General features: G+C 41.7%; 1 non-coding gene across 1 annotated transcript; it reads left to right on the top strand.

Moving 5' to 3' along the window:
- Positions 1 to 3,487: 3,487 nt before the first annotated feature.
- Positions 3,488 to 3,595, top strand: LOC130977324 (small nucleolar RNA R71). The gene has a single exon (XR_009085021.1). It is a non-coding gene; the product is annotated as a small nucleolar RNA R71 (small nucleolar RNA).
- Positions 3,596 to 6,435: the final 2,840 nt, after the last annotated feature.

Genomic DNA, 6,435 nt, shown 5'->3' with positions numbered 1-6,435 from the left:
TAGTTTTGTGGAGGAAGGTGCATCCCTTGAGGCATCTCAGAGATCTCATGATGAGTGGGGTCTCTTGTGTGCTCCATCCTTTTCTTAGTGATGGGCTTATCCTCATCAATGGGGATGTCTCCCTCTATGTCAACTCCAACAGAATAACAGAGGTGACAAATGAGATGAGGAAAGGCTAACCTTGCTAAGGTAGAGGACTTGTCCGCCACCTTATAGAGTTCTTGGGCTATAACCTCATGAACTTCCACTTCTTCTCCAATCATGATGCTATGAATCATGATGGCCCGGTCTAGAGTAACTTCGGACCGGTTGCTAGTGGGAATAACTGAGCGTTGGATGAACTCCAACCATCCTCTAGCTACGGGTTTGAGGTCATGCCTTCTCAATTGAACCGGCTTTTCTCTTGAATCTCTCTTCCATTGGGCGCCCTCTTCACATATGACTGTGAGGACTTGGTCCAACCTTTGATCAAAGTTGACCCTTCTAGTGTAAGGATGTTCATCTCCTTGCATCATGGGCATATTGAATGCCAACCTTACACTTTCCGGACTAAAATCCAAGTATTTCCCCCGAACCATAGTAAGATAATTCTTTGGATTCGGGTTCACACTTTGATCATGGTTCTTGGTGATCCATGCATTGGCATAGAACTCTTGAACCATTAAGATTCCGACTTGTTGAATGGGGTTGGTAAGAACTTCCCAAACTCTTCTTCGGATCTCATGTCGGATCTCCGGATATTCACCCTTTTTAAGTGAAAAAGGGGCCTCGGGGATCACCTTCTTCAAGGCCACAACTTCATAGAAGTGGTCTTGATGCACCCTTGAGATGAATCTCTCCATCTCCCATGACTCGGAGGTAGAAGCTTTTGCCTTCCCTTTCCTCTTTCTAGAGGTTTCTCCGGCCTTGGATGCCATAAATGGTTATGGAAAAACGAAAAAGCAACGCTTTTACCACACCAAACTTAAAAGGTTTGCTCGTCCTCGAGCAAAAGAAGAAAGAAGAGAGTAGAAGAAGAAGAAATGAGGAAGAAGGGAATGGCTTTTGTGTTCGGCCAAAGAGGGGGAGAAGTGGTGTTTAGGTTGTGTGAAAATGAAGGGGTGAAGAAGGGTTTATATAGGGGAGGGGGGAGGGTAAGGTTCGGTCAAGTGAGGGTGGGTTTGGGTGGGAAAGTGGTTTGAATTTGAATGATGAGGTAGGTGGGGTTTTATGAAGGATGGATATGAGTGGTGAAGAGGAAGATGGGATTTGATAGGTGAAGGGTTTTTGGGGAAGAGGTATTGAGGTGATTGGTGAATGGGTGAAGAAGAGAGAGAGTGGTGGGGTTGGTGGGGATCCTGTGGGGTCCACAGATCCTGTGGTGTCAAGGAAAAGTCATCCCTGCACCAAATGGCAAGCAAAATCACGTTTTGAGCCAATTCTAGCGTTAAACGCCGAGCTGGTGCCCATTTCTGGCGTTTAACACCAGGTTCTTGCCCTTTTCTGGCGTTTAACGCCAGTCTGGTGCCCCTTTCTGGCGTTAAACGCCCAGAATGGTGCCAGACTGGGCGTTAAACGCCCACCTGCTAGCCTTACTGGCGTTTAAACGCCAGTAAGTTCTTCCTCCAGGGTGTGCTATTTTTCTTCCTGTTTTTCATTATGTTTTTGCTTTTTCAATTGATTTTGTGACTTCTCATGATCATCAACCTACAAAATAAAATAAAATAACAAAGGAAAATATGTAAAATATAGAATTGGGTTGCCTCCCAACAAGCGCTTCTTTAATGTCAGTAGCTTGACAGATGGCTCTCATGGAGCCTCACATTTTCTCAGAGCAATGTTGGAACCTCCCAACACCAAACTTAGAGTTTGAATGTGGGGGTTCAACACCAAACTTAGAGTCTGGTTGTGGCCTCCCAACACCAAACTTAGAGTTTGACTGTGGGGGCTCTGTTTGACTCTGATTTAAGAGAAGCTCTTCATGCTTCCTCTCTATGGTGACAGAGGGATCTCCTTGAGCCTTAAACACAAAGGATTCTTCATTCACTTGAATGATCAGTTCGCCTCTATCAACATCAATCACAGCCTTTGCTGTGGCTAGGAAGGGTCTGCCAAGGATGATGGTTTCATCCATGCACTTCCCAGTCTCTAGGACTATGAAATTAGCAGGGATGTAATGGTTTTCAATCTTCACCAAAACATCCTCTACAAGTCCATGAGCTAGTTTTCTTGAGTTGTCTGCCATTTCTAATGAGATTCTTGCAGCTTGCACCTCAAAGATCCCTAGCTTCTCTATTACAGAGAGAGGCATGAGGTTTACACTTGACCCTAAGTCACACAGAGCCTTCTTGAAGGTCATGGTGCATATGGTACAAGGTATTGAAAACTTCCCAGGATCTTGTCTCTTTTGAGGTAATTTTTGCCTAGACAAGTCATCCAGTTCTTTGGTGAGCAAAGGAGGTTCATTCTCCCAAGTCTCATTTCCAAATAACTTGTCATTTAGCTTCATGATTGCTCCAAGGTATTTAGCAACTTGCTCTTTAGTGACATACTCATCCTCTTCAGAGGAAGAATACTCATCAGAGCTCATGAATGGCAGAAGTAAGTCCAATGGAATCTCTATGGTCTCATTTTGAGCCTCAAATTCCCATGGTTCCTCGTTGGGGAACTCAGTGGAGGTCAGTGCACGCCCATTGAGGTCTTCCTCAGTGGCGTTCACTGCCTCTCTTTCCTCTCCAAATTCGGCCATGTTGATGGCCTTGCACTCTCCTTTTGGATTTTCTTCTGTGTTGCTTGGGAGAGTACTAGGAGGGAGTTCAGTAACTTTCTTGCTCAGCTGTCCCACTTGTGCCTCCAAATTCCTAATGGAGGACTTTGTTTCAGTCATGAAACTTTGAGTGGTTTTGATTAGATCAGAGACCATAGTTGCTAAGTCAGAGGGATTCTGCTTAGAATTCTCTGTCTGTTGCTGAGAAGATGATGGAAAAGGCTTGCCATTGCTAAACCTGTTTCTTCCACCATTATTGTTATTGAAACCTTGTTGAGGTCTCTCTTGATTCTTCCATGAGAAATTTGGATGATTTCTCCATGAAGAATTATAGGTGTTTCCATAGGGTTCTCCTAGGTAATTCACCTCTTCCATTGAAGGGTTCTCAGGATCATATGCTTCTTCTTCAGATGAAGCATCCTTAGTACTGCTTGGTGCATTTTGCATTCCAGACAGACTTTGAGAAATCAAATTGACTTGTTGAGTCAATATCTTGTTCTGAGCCAATAGGGCATTCAGAGTATCAATCTCAAGAACTCCTTTCTTCTGATTAGTCCCATTGTTCACAGGATTCCTTTCAGAAGTGTACATGAATTGGTTATTTGCAACCATTTCAATTAGCTCTTGAGCTTCTGTAGGCGTCTTCTTCAAATGAAGAGATCCTCCAGCAGAGCTATCCAAAGACATCTTGGATAGTTCAGAGAGACCATCATAGAAAATACCTATGATGCTCCATTCAGAAAGCATGTCAGAAGGACATTTTCTGATCAATTGTTTGTATCTTTCCCAAGCTTCATAGAGGGATTCTCCATCCTTTTGTCTGAAGGTTTGGACTTCCACTCTAAGCTTACTCAATTTTTGAGGTGGAAAGAACTTTGCCAAGAAGGCATTGACTAGCTTTTCCCATGAGTCCAGGCTTTCTTTAGGTTGTGAGTCCAACCATGTCCTAGCTCTGTCTCTTACAGCAAAAGGGAATAGCATAAGTCTGTAGACCTCAGGGTCAACCCCATTAGTCTTGACAGTGTCACAGATTTGCAAGAACTCAGCCAAAAACTGATGAGGATCTTCCAATGGAAGTCCATGAAACTTGCAATTCTGTTGCATTAGAGAAACTAATTGAGGCTTAAGCTCAAAGTTGTTTGCTCCAATGGCAGGGATAGAGATGCTTCTCCCATAGAAGTCAGGAGTAGGTGCAGTAAAGTCACCCAACACCTTCCTTGCATTGTTTGCATTGTTGTTGTTTTCGGCTGCCATGTCTTCTTCTTCTTTGAAGATTTCTGTTAGGTCCTCTATAGAGAATTGTGCCTTAGCTTCTCTTAGCTTTCACTTTAAGGTCCTTTCAGGTTCAGGGTCAGCTTCAACAAGAATGCCTTTGTCTCTGCTCCTGCTCATGAAAGAGAAGAGAACAAGAAAATGTGGAATCCTCTATGTCACAGTATAGAGATTCCTTGAGGTGTCAGAAGAACAGAAAAATAGAAGAAAGAGGTAGAAGAATTCGAACTTAATCAGATAGAGTTCGAATTGTGCATTGAGAAGGAGTGGTACTCCAAAAATAAAAGGATGTGGGAAGAGGGAAAGAGAATTTTTGAAAATTAATTAAAAAGTTTTTTAAAAATCATTTTGAAAAATTGATTGATAATTTTCGAAAACTCACAGTGGAAAAGGAATCAAGTGATTTTTGAAAAAGATTTTGAAATTAGAAGTCAAAAAGATTTGATTGAAAACTTATTTTGAAAAAGATGTGGTTAAGAAGATATGATTGATTTTAAAAAAATGTGATTGAGAAAATATGATTTGAAAATAATTTTAAAAAGATTTGATTTTAAAAATTAGTAACTTGGCTATCAAGAAAAGATATGATTCAAACATTAAACCTTTCTCAACAGAAAAGGCAACATACTTGAAATGCTGAATCAAATCATTAATTGATAGCAAGTATCTTTGAAAAAGGAAAGAAATTGATTTTGAAAACATTTGATTGAAAAGATATGATTTGAAAAAGATTTGATTTTGAAAAACTTTGAAAACTTGAAAAAAATTGATTTGAAAACAAAATTCTCCCCCTTGTGCCATCCTGGCGTTAAACGCCCAGAATGGTATCCATTCTGGCGTTTAACGCCCAAAATGCTACCTTTTGGGCGTTAAACGCCCAACCAGGTACCCTGGCTGGCGTTTAAACGCCAGTCTGTCCTTCTTCACTGGGCGTTTTGAACGCCCAGCTTTTTCTGTGTAATTCCTCTGCTGCATGTTCTGAATCTTCAGTTCCCTGTACTATTGACTTGAAAATAGAACCAAGATCAAATAAACAATACATGCAAGACACCAAACTTAAAAGTAGACACTAGACTCAAACAAGAAACATAAAATATTTTTGGTTTTTATGATTTTTAAAAATTTTTTTGTGCTTTTTTCGAAAATTATATGGAAATAGAAAATAAAAGTTTCAGAATTCTTAATTTGGATTCCAGGAATCATTGCAATGCTAGTCTAAGACTCCGGTCCAGGAATTAGACATGGCTTCACAGCCAGCCAAGCTTTCAAAGAAAGCTTCGGTCCAAAACACTAGACATGGCCAATGGCCAGCCAAGCCTTAGCAGATCATTGCTCCAATAGCAAGATTGATAGAGATCAACAAGCTCTTGTGATGATCAGTTGAAACCTCGGTCCAATAAGATTAGACATGGCTTCTCAGCCAGCCAGACTTCAACAGATCATCATGAAACACTAGAATTCATTCTTAAGAACTCTGAAAAAAAAAATACCTAATCTAAGCAACAAGATGAACCGTCAGTTGTCCATACACAAAACAATCCCCGGCAACGGCGCCAAAAACTTGGTGCGCGAAATTGTGATCACTACACAACTTTGCACAACTAACCAGCAAGTGCACTGGGTCGTCCAAGTAATAAACCTTACGCGAGTAAGGGTCGATCCCACGGAGATTGTTGGTATGAAGCAAGCTATGGTCACCTTGTAAATCTTAGTCAGGCAGACTCAAATGGGTATAGTGATATACGAATAAAGCATAAAGATACAGATAGAGGTACTTATGTAATTCATTGGTAGGAACTTCAGATAAGCGTATGAAGATGCCTTCCCTTCCGTCTCTCTGCTTTCCTACTGTCTTCATCCAATCCTTCTTACTCCTTTCCATGGCAAGCTTATGTAGGGTTTCACCGTTGTCAGTGGCTACCTCCCATCCTCTCAGTGAAAATGTTCCTATGCTCTGTCACAGCATATGGCTAATCAGCTGTCGGTTCTCGGTCAGGTCGGAATAGAATCCAGTGATTCTTTTGCGTCTGTCACTAACGCCCCGCCTGCTAGGAGTTTGAAGCACGTCACAGTCATTCAATCATTGAATCCTACTCAGAATACCACAGACAAGGTTTAGACCTTCCGGATTCTCTTGAATGCCGCCATCAGTTCTCGCCTATACCACGAAGACTCTGATCTCACGGAATGGCTGGCTCGTTTGTCAGGCGAGTACTCGGTTGTCAGGCGATCAACCATGCATCGTGTATCAGGAATCCAAGAGATATTCACTAGAGCCTTGGTTGCTTGTAGAACAAAAGTGGTTGTCAGTCACCTTGTTCATAGGTGAGGATGATGATGAGTGTCACGGATCATCACATTCATCAAGTTGAAGAACAAGTGATATCTTGGACAAAGAACAAGCGGAATTGAATAGA

Source organism: Arachis stenosperma, chromosome 4, assembly GCF_014773155.1.
Source record: "Arachis stenosperma cultivar V10309 chromosome 4, arast.V10309.gnm1.PFL2, whole genome shotgun sequence".
NCBI lineage: Eukaryota > Viridiplantae > Streptophyta > Magnoliopsida > Fabales > Fabaceae > Arachis > Arachis stenosperma.
Note: the sequence above shows the minus strand (reverse complement) of the source record. Positions and strands in the feature narration are given on the sequence as shown.